This window comes from Leopardus geoffroyi, chromosome D3 (genome assembly GCF_018350155.1).
Source record: "Leopardus geoffroyi isolate Oge1 chromosome D3, O.geoffroyi_Oge1_pat1.0, whole genome shotgun sequence".
Taxonomy (NCBI): Eukaryota; Metazoa; Chordata; class Mammalia; order Carnivora; family Felidae; genus Leopardus; species Leopardus geoffroyi.
The window spans coordinates 56702574-56720303 of NC_059339.1; the positions used below are offsets into that span (position 1 = coordinate 56702574).

At 43.6% G+C, this 17730-nt stretch overlaps 1 protein-coding gene across 2 annotated transcripts in view; it reads left to right on the forward strand.

The window, feature by feature from the left end:
• Positions 1-2477: 2477 nt before the first annotated feature.
• The window catches only part of GALNT1 (polypeptide N-acetylgalactosaminyltransferase 1), a 129272-nt gene continuing 114019 nt past the window's right edge, over positions 2478-17730 (forward strand). Inside the window, exon 1 of one of the 2 annotated variants that reach the window (XM_045459138.1) lies at positions 2478-2650. The gene's annotated coding sequence lies outside the window, so the exon portion shown is untranslated. Of the gene's footprint in view, positions 2651-3278; positions 3405-17730 lie in introns of those variants that run through there. The other variant, XM_045459136.1, reaches the window with a different exon arrangement.

The window sequence follows — 17730 nt, forward strand, 5'->3', positions numbered from 1 at the left end:
GTATGCTTCTGAGGCGCCTTCAGTGAGAAAAAGTCAGGGCAGGTAAACTAGTTCTTGTAGGTTCGTCCCCTGTCAGGGTCGCCACAAATTAAAGGTTAATTTCTTCCATGGTAAAATCATGAAAAAATTCTCAGGCATACCATTATCCAGCCCAAAGACACAACAATGTGGAGTTCATCTCCACAACTGGAAGAATCTGGTGAGTCTGGGGCACAGGACTGAGGGGGAAACAAGAATAAAATCGGAAGGAATATGTCAATGTCCTCTTTGGATTCCCAGACTGAGCCCTTTACACCCTGCTCCTTGTTGTAAGATATTCAGTTTTTTCTTGCTCTCAAGCATGTTTACTCTTTTCTACCTCATTTCCAATTCTTTCAGTGGGTAAAAAGGAGGATATATTTTGAATGAATAGGAGTAGGTACATTGAGGGTGTTGAAAGTTATGGTGCTTGGTTACACAATCAGTTGTAAAAAGTGCATTTTATTACCTTGTACTGTGCAAACAGCACATAATTTTCCATGTTTTTATACTTTTTTAAATGTTTATTTTTGAGAGAGCACGCACGCGCAAATGGGGGAGGAACAGAGAAAGAGGGGGACAGAGGATCTAAAGCAGGCTCTGCTGACAGCAGCGACCCCGACGTGGGGGGCTCCAACTGACAAACCATGAGATCATGACCTGAGCCGACGTCCTACTTTCGACCGACTTTCAACCGACGTTCAACCGACTGAGCCACCCGGGTGCCCCTACAATTTTCCATTTGTTTTAAAAGTTTCTTTTACTGCTAAGAACTTGCTACAACTAGATAAGGTGCTATTATCTTGGGCTACTTCTTGGCACACAGATTTTTCCCACTGTTTTATTGAGGTAATATTGACATACCATAAAATTCATTAGTTTCAAACGCACAATTCAATGACTTTTAGTAAATCTATAGAGTTGTGCAAGCATTACCACAATTTGATTTTAGAGTATTTCCATCACTCCAAAAAGGATCCCTTGTTTCCCTTTGCATTCACTTCTTATTCCCACCCCCAGACCTAGGCAACCAATACACTGTATAGATTGGTCTTTTCTAGAGGTTTCACCGAAATGGATTTATACAGTATGTGCTTCTTTGCATCTGCCCTCACATAGTTTAATGTTTCTACCTGTATCTTCTATGAATATTTCATTCTGTTTTATTGCTGAATAGCATTCCGTTGTATGGATATACCCCCTTTCGTTTATCCATTCACCAGTTCCTGGGCATTTGGACTGTTTCCACTTTTTGGGGATTATGAATAATGCTGCTGGTGAATACTTCTGTACAACTTGCCATATGGGCATGTTTTAAATTTTCTTGGGTATGTACCCAGGAAATGGAACTGTTGGGTCATATGGTACTTTTAACACGTAACTTTTTGAGAAACTAACAAACTTTTCCAAAGTGACTGTACCACTTCACGTTCCCATCTGTAGTGTATGAGGGTTCTAATTTCTCTGTCTCCTTACCAACACTTATTATTGTCAGGCCTTTTTTTCCCCCCCCAGCATCGAAGTGGGTGTGAAGAGCCTTGTCACTGTATGTAGTTCCGATTTGCCTCTCTGTAGAGACTAATGATGTTTTACATCTCTTCATGCTATTGTTGATCATTGAAATCTTTTCTTTGGTTGAGATGTCTTTCCAATTCTTTTGACCATTTTAAATTGGATTATTAGTTTTATTGAGTTGTAAGAGTTCTTTATATATACGTGTGTGTGTATATATATATATATATATATATTCTAAATACAAGTCCTTATCAGATCGATGATTTGCAGGCCTTTCCCCCCTAGATACAGTATTTTATTTTCTTGATACAATATTTTAAAAAGAGATACAAACTTCAAAGTGAAGTTTCCTTGTAGTCCCCACAGGCCAATCACGATTCACTTAATTTCAAAATATTATAGATGTACCTTTAAAGAGCAACTTTTATTTTAGAATACTTGAAAAATGTAGATAAACACAAAACAGGGTAGTTCCAAAGATAACCTTCGGTAGCATCTTTTTGCTTACAGCCTTCTGGTTCTTTCTGTGAACATACACAGCATTTCTTAAAAGAGTAAAACTGGGGCCATTTAAATAATAGTATCAACATTAGTCTCTAATCATTCCAGCTCTTGGATGGCAAGCAAGGCACACAGACCTCTGGATGACTTAAAAGGAGAAAATTAATTTATTAGAGAACGGTTGGTTATGTGTGAGTGACAGAGGACCAGGGTTGTGTCCTCCCTTCGGAGGAAGGTACCGCTGGGGAATGGACTTAGTGCCAAAGCGGAGCTTTTCCCCAGAGGGTACAGTGGAAGGGCCCCTCTCAGAGCACTACGCAGGAGACTCTGCCCCAAACAATCCCCATTCTGCAGGGGGCCGGGGCTGTTTTCGTCCCCCGAGGCCTGGCTGCCTCTTCCGGCGGTGCCGGTCGGTGGCCTCGCCTCTCACCGCCCACCCTGGCCCCCGGACCTCCTGCATCCCGGTCGCCTGGCGCAGGGCTCAGCAGGGCCGCACGAAGGTGCCGCCGGCGGTCTTCCAGCTCCAAGTGCACCTCGGCCGCTCCCGGGCGACCCCGCCCGGGTCCGGAGCAGCCTTGGGCTCGGCCCGGGGTCGACCCAGAACCTCCACGGCGCGGTGAGGGCACCTCCGTTTCCTCTCACCCCGTGGTCTGCTCGACGTGAAACGGCCCGAGTTTTATTTTACTTGCTGCGGCGGCCTCTTTGTCCGTACACAGGTTTAGGTGGAGGCCATCGGCCCGGACGGCACGGCCCCTGCCCGTCGCGGACGGAGCCTCCCGCCCACGGTTACGGCCGGCCGCGCGGCGCCTCGGCTCCGCGCAGCTCCGCGGGTCGGGCAGGCAGGGGTGGGGGCGCCGAGACGCCGGAACCTCCCCCCGCCCGCGCCGCGGCCCCGAGGGAAGCGCCGCGGCCCCGAGGTGGGCTCGCCGCAAGGGCGGGGGACGGCGCATCCGGGTGAGCGCGCGGCGCCCCCGCCTCCCCCGCGCAGCCGCACGGGCCGCCGCCGCCGCCGCCGAGCACGCCGCGCGCGGAGAGCACTGCGCCCCAGCGGCCTGCGCGGGCGGCCTTGCGGCCCGGCCCGCCGCGTGAGGCGGCCCTGAGCGAGCGGCAGCGGCGGCGGCATGCGGGGCGACCGGGAGTAGCGCGCCGAGCCCGCGAGGCCCGGCGCGGAGGCGGGGGCGGGCGCGGCGGAGGCGGGGCCCGCGCCGGGCCCGCCCGCCCGCCGGGGGAGCCGCCGGCAGTGGCCGAGGAGGCGGCGCGGCGGACGGCGGCCCGAGAGTAGCGCCCGCGCTGCGGCCCGCGGGACCGCGCCGCGACCGCCCGGGCCGGCCCCGAGGAGCGCCCGCCGCCGCCGCCGCGCGCGGACCGAGGTGAGTGTCCGCCCGCGCCCGGGCCGTCCCGGAGCTGCGGCCGCTCGCGCGGGGCGGGGGGAGGAGGGGGAGGCCCGGCCGCGGCCGCGTCTCCCCGTCCTTTGTGGCCGGCGCTGCCGTGGCCGGGGCGCGGGCGCGCTCGGCGCGGGGTCCGAGTCCGGGACTCCGGGGCTGCCGGACACGCGGCGCCTCTGCTTGGCAACTGCGGCGAGCAGCGAGTTTCCGTCCTAGTTTGTCATTGAGTTAGAACCGTTCTTCTTTGGGAGACGGAAGTTTCTTTTATTGACCAGAAAAACAGCTAAATATGGCTCCTGGGTTCGGCCCGGCGGCGTGGTACTTGGAGCCGTGGTGCCGGGCTGACCCTCGCCGGGCCGGCGCGACGGGGGAGGGGAGGACACGCGGGCGGCCCGGGGCGGGGGCTTCCCGGCGCCCTGCCCGCGGAGGGGACCTGAATTCGCAAAGGTCTGTGGCTGGGAAGTAGCGGGCTTTAGGGAATGTGGCAGCTCTTCCTGGAAGATCGAATGAATGAAATGTCATTTACTCATCCACAGTCAACACTGTGCCCATTTAAAGATTTGCCAGGAATTGTGTTGATGTGCATTGTCATTGCCTCTCTTACCTGATCAGCCTTGCTAAGTGAGGGTCCTCCCTCTTCCAAACTTGTGACCTTGGCCTCATTCTCAAAGCCACTGAGCTAACTAACCAGTCCTTCAAGCCAAGGCGCTTGGCATTTTCTGGCGAGTGTGGGCAATAGGCAAAGTAGTCTTTGTGATTGTGAACTGTTTCTGGAGGGCAGAGAATGTTACCTTAATCGTACCTTATGCTTACTACATTGATTTATAATAATTTCTGAGAAGAGTGTGTGTGTGTGTGTTGGAGGCAGGGGGGTCTTGTCCTCATTTTACGAAGGAAGGAGTTGAGGCCTGAAGAAGTTGTAACTTCACAGGTCACAAGCTAAAGCAGCAGAGCTGGGGTTCAATCCTAGGCCTTATCAATCCAGTGCTCTTTACATCACATCCTTGTCCAGACTTGGATTGTCCCTTGTGGTAGCTACTAACCACATTTGACTTTAAATTAATTAAAATTAAGTTTAAAAACATTCAGCTCGTCAGTTGCACTAGCTACATGTGCAGTGTTCAGTGTCCAGATGTGACCAATGACTACTGTTGAACAGTGCTTATCAGGACCATACATCCATTTACTGCGAAAATGAATGTTTATTGAGTGCTGTCTATCAGGCATAGTTTTAAGTCTTGTGTGTACTGTGGTGAATAAGAGAGACGCAGTGTCCTTGCCTTTTTGGAGCCTGCTTTTTGCATGATAGTTTGAGGGATGTTTCCATGGTAGTTCAGAACCTTGCTGAATCAAAGTGTGGTTCGTGAACCAGCAGCAGCATCCTCGTCTTCTGGAAGTTGGGAAGAAGTCAAAAATCTCAGGTCCTAAACCACGTGAACCGAAAAAGTATCTGTTAAAGTGAGTTAACAGATCTCAGGTGATTCGTTCACATCGAAGGCCTTATTGAGAACATCAGTGATACCCGACTTGAACCAATACCTGATGGATTGTTTGGTAGGGTTTTTAAAAAGCAGGCCCTAAAACTCTTGGGAACACTCACCATTTATGCAAATACTTGTTAAGTGCCTGGTTTCTCCAGGCATAAGGACATAAGCTTTATGAAAGCAGAGATTGTGCCTTTCTTTTTTTAGCCTTGTATCTCCAAAGACTTCATAGGGCCTGGTAGGCAGCAGGCACTTAATAAATGCTTGCTGAGTGTATGAATGAGCTTGCTAGGAAGTCAGAACTGGTTGTTGGTCTCCAGCGATTGCAAGCAAGTTAGTTCTCATGGCATCAGGTAAGAGCATGGGACAAGAGTCAAAATGAAGGTATAACTATGTGTAGTTTTTCAACTGTAAGCCCCAACTGAGGCCTGAGTTTCACTCTTGGCTAACTTGCATGCCCTCTTTTTCTCTCTTTTTTAAATTTTTTTATTTGAAAGAGAGAGAGAGAGAGAGAGTGCGAGTGGGGAAGGGGCAAAGAGAGAGGGAGGCACAGAATCCGAAGCAGGCCCCAGGCTCTGAGCGGTCAGCACAGAGCCCTTCGTGGGGCTTGAACTCCCAAACCACGAGATCATGACCTGAGCCAAAGTTGGACGCTTAACCAACTGAGCCACCCAGGCGCCACACTCTTTCTCTTTTTAATGATATAAAATAATATCAACAAGTTTAAATCTCAATCATGTTAATCCTATATATATGTGTGTGTGTGTGTGTAAATTATATTTTTTAAATTGAATTCCAGACTTTATTTGGATTTCACTAGTTTTTCCATTAATATTCTCTTTATGTTCTAGGATCCAGTCCAGGGTACCACATTGCATTTAGTAATTATGTCTCCTTAGTCTTTGGTCTGTAGCAGTTTCTTTCTTTATTATTTTTCGTAACTTTGTAGCCTTGAGGAGTACTGCCCTGGCTCTCTCTAGACAGTTTTCCCTATACCAGATAGGATCATCCAGTTCTGGGGAAAGACTCTCATATTCAGGACAATAAGGCTGTGAAAGGAATAGCTTCCTCTGCTCTTGTTCGTTTACACAATACATATATTAGGTTTATGTAACAACATACAACTTTAGTACTTTTTATTCAGTAACAGATTTCTTGGGATACAGTTCTTGATTGGTTGAGATTCAGAAGAGTATTACAGTATTGCCATTGTGATGCACTATTTTAAAAAATATTGAGTTTTTATTTTTGTGATGGGTTAAGAGCTGGGCCGAGGTGGAGGAGCAGGGGAAAAGATTGGCTGAAAGAGGCAGCAGGTGAGAGAGGGACCGAGGTGAACGGAGTGACGGGTAGTGGAGGAACAGTCGAGAAGAGAACTAGGAGTGAATACTTACTGTGTGTTCACTTGTTCAATTAATACTCATTGAGTGCTTATTGTGTGCCAGACCCAGTACTAGATAGTTGAGATATCTGTAAGTGGGACAGCATTAAGCAAATAAACATGCAAATAAGAATGTAATAATTACAACTTGTGATGAGTGCTGTAAAGAAACAGTAAAGGATGCTGGAGAGACTGTGGGTGGGGGCAGCTGCTGCTTTTGGTTGTCTGGGTTGATGAGGAAAGGATTCTTTGAGTAAGTGAAATTTGACCTCTCTGTGACTTTTGAGGACCTTCCATAATTACACCACACTGTTTTTTCCACATCACAACATGTACATGCCTCTTTCTCCATAGGAACTGTGCTGATTTCTAGCTCCGTGTCTTTGTACATGATTTCTTCTCAATAAATCATTTATTGCTCAAATCCCATCTCCTTTATGAAATCTTTCAGTGTTGATTAATGCCTCTGTCATTCTACTCGAGTGTATGGTGTTTGAGGGTAGGGATAGTATTTTACATTTATATCTGTATGTCTTCATTTAGTCCAGCACAAAGCCAAGATTAATAAGTAGTTCTTAAGAGGCTAGAGCCATTCTGAAGTGTTAATATTTGGATGATGAACCTTGGAGCAGTGAGTGAAGATCCAATTTGTTTTTTTAAATTAAACTTTTTGTGGCATAACTGTAGATCCACATGCGGTTATAAGAATTTAGAAAGACCCTGTGTGCCCTTTACCCGTTTGCCCTCAGTGGTGTCATTTTGTAAAACTATAGTATAGTATCAGACCCATGACCGTGTCACTGGATAGTCAAGATACAGAACATTTCCACTACAAGGTTTCTGCATGTTCTGTAGCCACACCCACTTGCTTCCTACCTTCCTACGTGCTCCTTAAGCCCTGGCAATAACTAATCTGTTCTCTATTTCTATCATTATGTCATTCCAAAAATGTTTTATAAATGGAATCATACAGTGAGTCCCTTTTGGAATTCGCTTTTTTTTTTCACTCGGTATAATTTCTGGAGATTCATCTAGGTTGTTGCATGTATCAATAATTGATTCTTTTGTGTTGGTGAGTCGTACTTTCTAGTGTGGGTGTACTTTTATGGTTCTTTCAACCATTTATCTGTGTAAGGACATCTGGTTGTTTACAGTTTTTGCTGTTACAGCATTATTTGTTGAAAAGGCAACATCTTTCCTTCATCAAATTGGTTGTGTCTTTGTAAAAAAAAAAAAAAAAAAAAAAGCAGTTGGGTATATTTGCATGAATCCATTCCTGGGTTCTCTGTTCTATTCCATTGGTCTGTGTGTCTGTCCCTCCACTGCTGTCACAGTTTTGGTTACTGTGCTGTATGGTAAGACATAAGTTGGTGTAGACTGATTCCTCCCAGTTCTCCTTTTTCAGAATTGTTTTAACTATTCTTGTTCCTTTGCCTGTTCATATAAATTATGGAATAATCTTGTTTATATTTATACAAAACTCTTGCTGGCATTTTGATAGGAATTGTAGTAGATCTGTGTATCAGTCTGGGGAGGATTGACATTTTACTAAGTTGTGTCTTCCAGTCCGTAAACATGGTATGTCTTTCCATTTATTTATATCTTTGATTTCTTTCATTAGTATTGTGTGGTTTTATCATACAAATCTATGTTTTGTTAATTTTTTTGTGTGTTTTGTTACATTTACATGTCAGTATTTTTATTTCAAGCAGTTGAAAATGATACATATTTTAAACTTTGGTGTCCATGTGTTAATTGCTAATGTAGAGAAACATTAAATTTCTCGTGTTGATCTTGTTCCTGTAGTCTTGCTGAATCCATTTATTACTTCTAGGAGTTTTTCTGTAGATTCCTTGTGACTTTCTAAATAGATAAGTATGTCATGTATACATAGGGGCAGTTTTATTTCTTTTCAATCAACTTGACTTTAATTTCCTCTTCTTGCCTTCTTGCACTGGCTAAAATTCCAATCCTATGTTGAATGAGAATACTGACAGAGGACATCTTTGCCTTGTTACTGATTTTAGAGGGAAAGCATTTAGTTTTTCATCATGTTTGGGCCAGTCTCAGTTTATCCATAGTGATACTGTTGATTAGAAATGTCTGGAGCTCTCACTGTTCGTAGACTTTTCCCTTTTGCAGCCAGTGTTGTGGACTGGCTCTTGAAGTTCTTATTATGATTGCAAGACACACCTCAGCAACAATCTTTCGTGAACTTTGACAAGATGATAAGGTTTCTTACAAACAGGTCCTTGAGGGTACACCCCACGTCTGGGGCACACAGCAGATAGAGCATGCACACCTGGGGTTCTGCTTTTAATGGTGTAGATGGTGAGGTGTCTAGGGTTTTGCAGGTTCACTCTTTACTGGTTGATTTAAAACATAAGAGTGGGAATTAGGGCATGGGAAGGGAAAAGAAAGCTATCCAATGGTTAGTTACTTAAGTGTAATAGCATTTCCTAAAAAAGAGTGGGTGGGGGGACTTCATGGGTGGGGCAGCCTGGTTCTTTATCTAATTGTGTAGCAGGCTGTTCTGTTTATTCAAGATGGGATGATGTCTTTGAAGTGGATGCCTGGGCAATGAAAAGCTTAATGTCAGGCATTCATACTACAGTTGAAAAAATGAATTGCCAGGCACTGATACTGTGCACTATTACATGTATTATTACCTGTAAATTTTTTGTAGATGCTCTTTATCAAGTTGAGGAAGTTGCCACTATGCCTGTCTTTCTGAGAGTTTTTATCATGAGTGGGTGTTGAATTTTGTCAAGTGCTTTTTGTGCATTAGTATGGTCATGTGATTTTCCTTCTTTAGCATGTTGATAGTGATGGGATTATTTTGGTTGACTTTTGAGTTGAGCCAGCATTGCATCCCTGGAATAAACCCCACTTGGTCATGGTGTGTAACTGTGTATATTGCTGACTTCTATTTGCTAGTAATTGTTGAGAATTTTTTGCATTTATATTCATGAGGGCATTTAGCACTATAAATTTCCATCTCAACATTGTTTCAGCTGTATCCTACAAATTGTGATAGGTTTTGTTTTTTGCCAACTTTTGCTTTCGGCTCAGGTTGTGATCCCAGGGTCGTGGGCTCCAGCCCCGTGTTGGGTTACACGCTGAGCATACATAGAGCCTGCTTAAGATTCTGTCTTTCCCTCTGCTCCCGCTCACACTCTCTCTCAAAAATAAAAACATAAACAAAAAAGAGTAAGTTGTTTAGTTTCCAAGTGTTTGGAGATTTTCTTGTTATCTTTCTGTTTTTGATTTCTAGTTTGATGCCGTTGTAATTGGAGAACACACCGAATCATGTTGTGATTTCAGTTGTTTTAAATTTGTTGAGGCTTATTTTATGGCTCAGTATATGGTCCCTCTTGGTGTATGTTCTGTGAATGTTTGAATAGAATGTGTTTTCTGCTGTTGAGTGAATTGTTCAGTTAGATCCTGTTGGTTGGTTGTGGTGTTGAGTTCTTCTATACTTGTTGGTTTTCTGTCTGGATATTGTGTCAGATCTTGAGAGGGATGTTGAAGCCTCCAAGTATATTTGTGCATTTGGCTGCCTTTCCTTTTAGGTTATGGCAGCTGGTAGTTACGTATTTAGGGTTGCTTTGTTTTCTTGATGGGTTAACCCTTTCTGTCATTATATGATGCCCTTCTTTGTGTCTAGTGATTTTCTTTGCTCTGAATTCTACTTTATCTGATATTAATATTGCCACTACTTTTTCTTTTGCTTGTTTTTAACTGGGGAATATATCTTTTTTTTTTTTTTTTTTTGTTTCACTTTTAACCTGTATTGTTACTTTTGAAATGTTTCTTGTAGACAGCATGTAGTTGGATCATGTCTTTTAATGCATTCTGCCAATTCCTGTCTTTTCATTGATGCATGTAGGCCATTTACATGTAATGTAATTATTTTTTTTGTTAGGACTTAAGTCTGCCGTTTTATTTTTTGTTTTTTGATTGTGCCTTCTGTTTTTTGTTTCTCTGGATATCCTTTACTTCCTGTGGATTATTTGAACATTTGTTTTTGGAAATCATGTTGATTTATCTATATTGTTTTTGAATGTTTTTTAAATTTAATTTAAATTAAACAATTTAAATTTTATTTCTGTTTATTTAAAAAATTTTCAGATTTTTTATTAAAGAGGGAGAGGGAGACACAGAATTTGAAGAAGGCTTCAGGCTCTGAGCTGTCAGCACAGAGTCTGACGTGGGGCTTGAACTCATGAACCATGAGATCATGACCTGAGCCAAAGTCAGACTTTTTACGGACTGAGCCACCCAGGCACCCCAAACAAATTAATTTTAATTTAACAAATTAAAATTGTTTTTTTACTCATTGCTTTAGCTGTTACATTTTATATACATAACTATCATTGTGTATTGGTATCATCATTTTACCTGTTCAAGTGAAGTATAGGAACCTTATTTCCTTTTATATCCCTTTACCTTCCCCAATTTTATTTATTTATTTTATTTATTTATTTTAAAATTAATTTTGGCGGGGGATGGGCAGGGAGAGAGAGAAAATCATAAGCAGGCTCCAGTGTAGAGCCTGACAGGACTCTGTCTTCATAGACTGTAAAATCATGACGTGAACTGAAATCAAAAGTTGGACACTTAACCGACTGAGCCACCCAGGCACCCCTTGCCTTGATTTCTTCCTCATTCCTGAAGGATATTTTCTTTGGTCATAGATTCCATCTTGTTCTTTTCTTTCAGCACTTGAAAAATGTTGTACTACTTTTTTCTGGCCTCTGTAGTTTCTGATTGGAAATCTGTTGTCATCCAGTTATCCCTCTGTGGTTAAGGGGTCATTTTTTCTCACTGTTGTCAGGAGTTTTCTTTTAGTTCAGTTTTCAGAAATTTAATTATGATACATCTTGGTGTGGATCTCTTTGGGTTTATACTGTTTGGGGTTCATTCACATTCCTGAATCTGTAGGTTTATGTCTTTTACATAGGTGGGACATTTTTCACCATTATTTCTTTGAGTACTTTTTCAGTCCTTGTTCTTTCTCCTTTCTTTTCAAGACTGATGACTTGAATGGTAGATCTTTTATTATGGTTCCACAGGTCCCTACTGTCTGTTTTTCTTTATTTTTCTCTGTTCAGCTTAATTTCAGTTGCTATGTTTTTCATTTTATTTTTTCTATTCCTTCCATTCTGCTATTGAGTCCATCCACTTAGCTTTTTATTTTGATATTTTTCAGCTCTAAAATTTCTGTTTTGATTCTTCTTTATATCTTCTATTTATTTTCTAAGGTTGTTTCAAGCATGTTTGAAATCTGTTCAAGCATTTCTGTCACAGCTGTGTTATAATCATTGGCAGATAATTCTGATAAGTCATTTTAGTTTTGGTGTCTACTGATGTGTTTTTCATTGAGTTTGAATTTATCCTAACTTTTGGTATGATGGGTGATTTTTAAAATTAAAACCTGGAAATTTTCACATTCTGTGAAATTTTGGATCTTATTTAAGCCCTTGTTTTCGCTGGCTTCTTTTTGACACCACTCCAGTAGAGGCAGGGGGCAGCATGTGGTGCTGTTTTGTTATTGCTTAGAGGAATTAGATGTGCAGGCTCCCCACTTGGGCTTCCTTGACCCAGAAGTAGAGTGTTTTGTTTACCAGGTGGGGTAGAGGTCCAGGGTTTCTGAGGGTGGTGGTGTGGAAGGGTGCCTTGATGCCAGCTGATGTGGATGAAAGCCTGGGCTCCCTGTTTGGCCTTGTCAGTGTCACTGTACCGTGGAGGGGCTTGAGTGCCTTGTTACAGCCTGGTGAGAACATGGAAGTCTAAGCTACTCACCTAACCTTTGCTGGCCTAGGTTAGACCACAGTTTTTTCTGTATTATTTGCCTGGAGTAGAGGGTTTTGTTTTGGTTTTGGTTTTTTTCCCTGTAAGAGTCTTCTGTCTTGGTAGGATGTCCCATTTCTGGTCCTCCGGCTAGAGAAAACAGGCTTTTGTTGGGATTTATTTTGTCTCTGCCCGTTGGCATTCCCAGGTTGCCAGCTTATTCAGCTCCAAGTCTGGGATGTATGAGGCAAAAATAAAACCCAGGAAACACACCATTGTGTTGCTCCTCAGGGCCTGAGGTCTAGTCTGCCTTCTTTGCACATCTGAGAGTCTTATGTTTGTTTTATATGCAGTTCAAATTTTTTATAGTTGATGGGAGGAATAGGAAAAAGTACATCTACTCCATCTTCCCAGAAGCAAACATTCCTGAAGGACCAGTTTTTAACACCCCTCCTTTGTTATGCGTTATGTAACTCCCAGATTTTTAAAATCATTAGGTTTAATAGATATAAAATTTCTGTCAAATTGCAGTCAGAATTTATAAATGCTTACTCTCAATCTCTGTATGTACCTTTTCATGGAGTAGGTATAAGCAATTTGCTCTCTAAGGACTACACTTTGGTTAGTCCTGCCTAGATCTTACGACTTAATTCTTTTTGAAGTTATAAATGAACGATTAACAGTTCAGCTTAGTTTCTGCTCTACTGTTTTCCTTGTACTTTTGTCTTTAGAGATGTCCTCAGTGTGAAACCCCTTTAGTCCTTAAGGAGAAGGAATGTTTAGGATTGTTTAGGGCAGTTGTAGTAATAGTGATGAGTGTTGAGAGTGCATCTCTGGTTTATGGACCCATTTCTCCTCTAATTTTTAGAATTCCTTTAAATTGTTGTAAATCATAAAATAAATTCTTGTAAGTGTTTATAAGAATATTTTACAGTCATGGCAGGTTATGATTTCGGAGGTTATAGAGAGCATATGATTCTTTTTGGTTCTGTAAAGACCTCTTTAGGCTTCGGTATATTTCTTTTTTAGTTGACAACCTCAGCCGTAAGACCTAAGAGACACTAGGTAAAGCCTTCTGGAGTGCCATAAGGTGATTTAAAGACTTTTTAATATGTCATGGTTTTTGCTATATTTTAGTGTCTTTGGTAGTTATGACTTCCTTCTCATTAAAAAAAAATGTTTATTTCAAGTATCAGTTCAGTTATTAAAAGGAGCAGAATTTGCATTGCATTGAGAAGGCTGTATGTTAAGTCACTGGGTTGTTCTTTGGAAATTACATGTTACATTTTATGATTTATTATTTTCCTTAAGGTTAAGTTTTCTGGTAATAACTCTTATTTTTCCATCCCTAGGAACGAGCAGGGTTATTAATACACAGTTTACTATTATTCCCAAGTTCCTGTGCATAGCAAGGACTTTAGAGGGTTAGAGGGCAGCACTGTCATGATGGTGAGGGTTGGCTGCTTCAGGTATTGAAGTCCATCCATATTCTGCTCATAATAACATTGCAGAACTTAATTTTAATTAAAGTGTTTCCATGCAAAGGGAACACTATCTGATATAATAGAACTGTTGCAGGGATGTAGTAGTCATGAAAGTTTCAACTTTTACCCAGATTAGGGACACAGAAGAACTAAAACACTTTTGCCATGGGGCATGGAAAATGGTGGTAGGATTGCCTTTGATCTGAAACTTAGGAGAGAATTGAGAAAGTAGAGGGAAGAAGAGGATGGTTAATTGTAGACTAACAGTCTTTGAACAGGGCTGGAAATCTTTTGATGAGCAACCTCTGGAGAATTTCAGTGCTTGAGATATAAAGGACACTCCTGGAGAGAAAGGCGCTTTGTGGTGGAAGCTATTGACGGGAAATGCCCTTCAAGAGGGGTGGAATACTGGCAGCTTAACGGCTGGTGCTTATCAGCTGTGGGCTTTTACCTTGGAAGGGAAAGTGAAAAGCTTTAAGGACGAGTGACTTGGTTCAGATAGACTGGGATGTTGGCTATTGATAATTGGAGATGGGGTGGTAAAACACAATGTATATGGCACTGACCTGCGCCAAGAACTATTCTAAGGGTTCTCCTTATCACTTAAGTCTTTATAACAACACTTGGAGGTAAATGCTTTTTTAAAAAGTTTATTTATTTTGAGAGAGAGTGCACATGGTGGGACAGAGAGAGAAAGTGAGGGGAAGAGAGAGAGAGAATCCCAAGCAGGCTCTGCACTGTCAGTGTGACCTGAGCCGAAATCAAGAGTCAGATGCTTAACTGACTGAGCCACCCAGGCACCTCAGAGGTAAATACTTTTTATCATTATCCCCATTGTACAGATGAAGGAACAGTAGTACAGAGGGATCTGCATCTGTCCTTGTTTCTGTGCGTTTAGCATGGCAGTCTGGCTGCAGAGTTTTTGGTCCTAACCACCAAATTAGACTGCCTTGTGAGAATAGTGTGGACAAGATTGATAGGAGCTTTGAATAGTATGAACTTTGAAGGCAGCAAGGAGCCATTGAAGGATTTTGATGGGAGTATTGGTAGACATCAGAATTTAGCTTTAATGTGCCCATATTTTAAAAGATTAGAGGCAGGAAAATGAGGCTAATGCACTAGGTCAATTACTTGTGTGTATAGGAACATACAGGTGCATTTTTAGAGATGGAAGCAGTTGTTCTTGTCAATGAGTTAAAGAAAGAGAGAAGTCAGTCACTCAGCCTGTAAGAGGATGTTAACGTCAATAGCAACAGGAAAATAAATTTTGTTTGAGGATAGTTAATGAATGTGTCTTGAGACATGTCCAATTGCAAGTATCAGAATGGGACTCCAGGTGGAATTATCCTGCAGGCATCATAGTAACAATACTTGATCTTGGGAGGCCAGGTCAGGTCTGGACAGGACAGATAAGCATGATTAGCATTGGGGTGCTAAAAATAGGGAGTGGTAGAGATGATTGAGAAATGAACCTGAGGGGATGCTTACATTAGGACTCTAGAAGAGGAGTCCTTTATGTCCTCATCAAGCAAATATTGGTAGCGTGTTGCTTGCCAGACACTGTGAATACAAAGTGAATAAAACAGACTTGGTTTTGTTTTGATCACACAATGTAATGGGGCAGACAGAAATAGAAACAAGTAAACAGGGGAAATGACATTTCAGTTGAGACCCAGGGTTCAAAATGGTTTTCATACAGAGAGTGGTGGCAAGAGGATTCCAGGGGAAAAGAATGGTGTGTGCAGAGACTGTGTCACTGAGGAGAACTCATTCTGTTTAAGGAACTGCAAAATCCGTGTGGCTGAGGGGTCGCTGGTGCCACAGAAGGTGGGGTGAGATGAGAGAGAAAAATCCGCATGGGGCAGATGTGGCAGGACCGTATTTGCAGTGCTGTTGAGAGGTTTTGGGCAGGAGAGAGCTCTGTTTTGAATTTTAAGCAGACCACCCCTGCTGCAGTGTGGAGAATGGATTTGGGAGAGAGTTTAGGATGACTAAAAAGGAGGCCTGGTGGCCAGTTGGGAGAATTGCAGGGGGCCTGGACTAAAATGGTGACAGTGGATCTGTTGATGCCGATGGCGGCTCCAGTGTTTCTCTCAGCAAGCTGCTCTGGCCCTCCCTGGACTTCTCTTTTGTGCTTCTTTTTTCCTCCCTTCTTATCATATCAAGTATTATGTCGACACTGTCATTGTATCCATCTGTGTCCATTCTAGACTGAATTCCTAAGCAAGGGCAGGGACCTTGTTTTACCGATCTCTTAAGCACCAGTCCCTACCAGCTGACAAGTGATCAGTATGTGTTTAGTAAATCAGTGTGCTTACCTTCAGAGGTGTGAGACTGTGGTCAGTTTTAGACTGAGTCTTTTTCCTGTTGTTTTTGTCCTTGGGGAAACTCTGAAAGCTGGGTTTGCTGGTGGCAGTGTTACAGGGACAGCGTATGCTGACGGGGCCCGTGTGTCATTCAGAGGTGTCACTAGGTCTCTAACCACGGAAGGTCTATGTGATTTCTGTAGCAGGAGAAAAGCCCAGGTGGAAGACCTTCTGAAGGATGACAGGCACCTATGTCCAGTGCTGTTGAGCAGGCAGAAATGTGAAAAGCGTTCTTCCACTTCCTTGCTTTCTCTGCTCTCTTCAGTTTCAGCAGAGAGGTAACAGTGGAAATCACATTATAGGGGGTGTAGGAGTGAGTGCATAGTGCTAAGTGGGACAGTGAGTGTGGACCCTTCCTTGAAGGAAATATTGTGGGGAGTGGGAAGGGGGGGTGTAGCTTGAATTGGGATAGTTGAGGGAAATGTCTTTTCGAACTGGAAGGAGCAGAGCCTGTTAATTGCAAGCAGTGGGCTGGTGTGGTGGTGGCCGTCTGTGAGACTGGGAGGTAAGGAGCATGCGAATCTTTTGACCAGGGACGAAGAAAGAGTAATGTGGTGCATTGGAGATGGCAAATACCCATTGAAAGGGGGCCGCCAGTAGTCAGCTCCTGGGATTTTGCGATTTGGGTGTGCTCATTCAGTGGTGGCAGAGGATTCTAGTTTACCAGAGAAGCCAGGAATCTTGATTTTTCCAGTGAAGTGTCCTGATTTGTAAATGTTGACAGTTCAGTTTTTAAGAGTATTTTTTTCGTGGAGACGGGAGGGACAAAACCCTTCAGGCGCAGTTTGCCTAAAAGTTACCTCGGGAGAGAGGCTAGTGAAGTTGACTGGTGAGTGTGAAAGAAGAGAGGAGTGTTGTGGAACCAGGCTTCTGAGGCTGAAGAGGATGCAGTCAAGTGTACAAGTGAGGCGAGCGTGATCCTTGAAAAGGAGGAAGGACTCAGAGGGGAGCAAAGGGAGTGTGAGGTGAAAGTGAGGTGGAGGGGACTTGAGTGTGAGGAGGTGACACTGTAGAGTCAGAGGCCAGGATCCTGTGGGGTGGTCCCTGAGGGTGCGCACACGAGAGGGGGTGGTGAGGGGCGTCCAAGAGAGGGTTCGTAAAGAGCGGTGAGGGCCCCTCCATCTGGCTACTTAGCGTGGCTGGACCGTGGACTCAGAACTTTGTCTGTGATGTTAATATCCTGGAAGTTGGAGCAGAACAAGTGGGCAGTGGGACTCGTCTAGGGTTAGGGATGGACAGGCTGAAGGTGTCCAAAAGGTGAGGGATTTTTTTGTATGTGTCCAAAATGGCGTAATCACAAAGGTTGTGTGACTTCTAGGTCAGTAGCTAAGCACGTGAAACTAGAAGCCTTGTAGTTAGGAGAATGGGAGGGGACTAGGAAGCAGATGGAGAAGAGCAGGTTTGGCAGGGTGAGGGAATCTAAGCGCCAGGGGGTCAGGAGATGGTGGTTGGGTCGTGGTTTGCATCTGGATTTGGTTTTGGCCGAAGTGTCAGATTACAGGTTGATAGGCAGGTAGGTTGGTGTTTGGCTCCTGACCAGGATGGTGGCTGCTGAGCATGACAGTGTTTGAAGTCAGCTTGCCTGTTGGAGCCCATAGGATCGGGGAGGTTTGGTGTGGGGAGGAAGATGGTGGATTCCGTGCTAACATCAGCTCACTGGGGAAGTTGGATGGTGCCTTGAAGATCAGTCTCCTAACAGAAGGATAAATCTTTTTTGGGGGGCAGGGGTGCTAAATGAAGCAGCAGATTTTGACTAGTCTATAATTCAGATTTAACTATTATGATATGCTATTATAATATTAT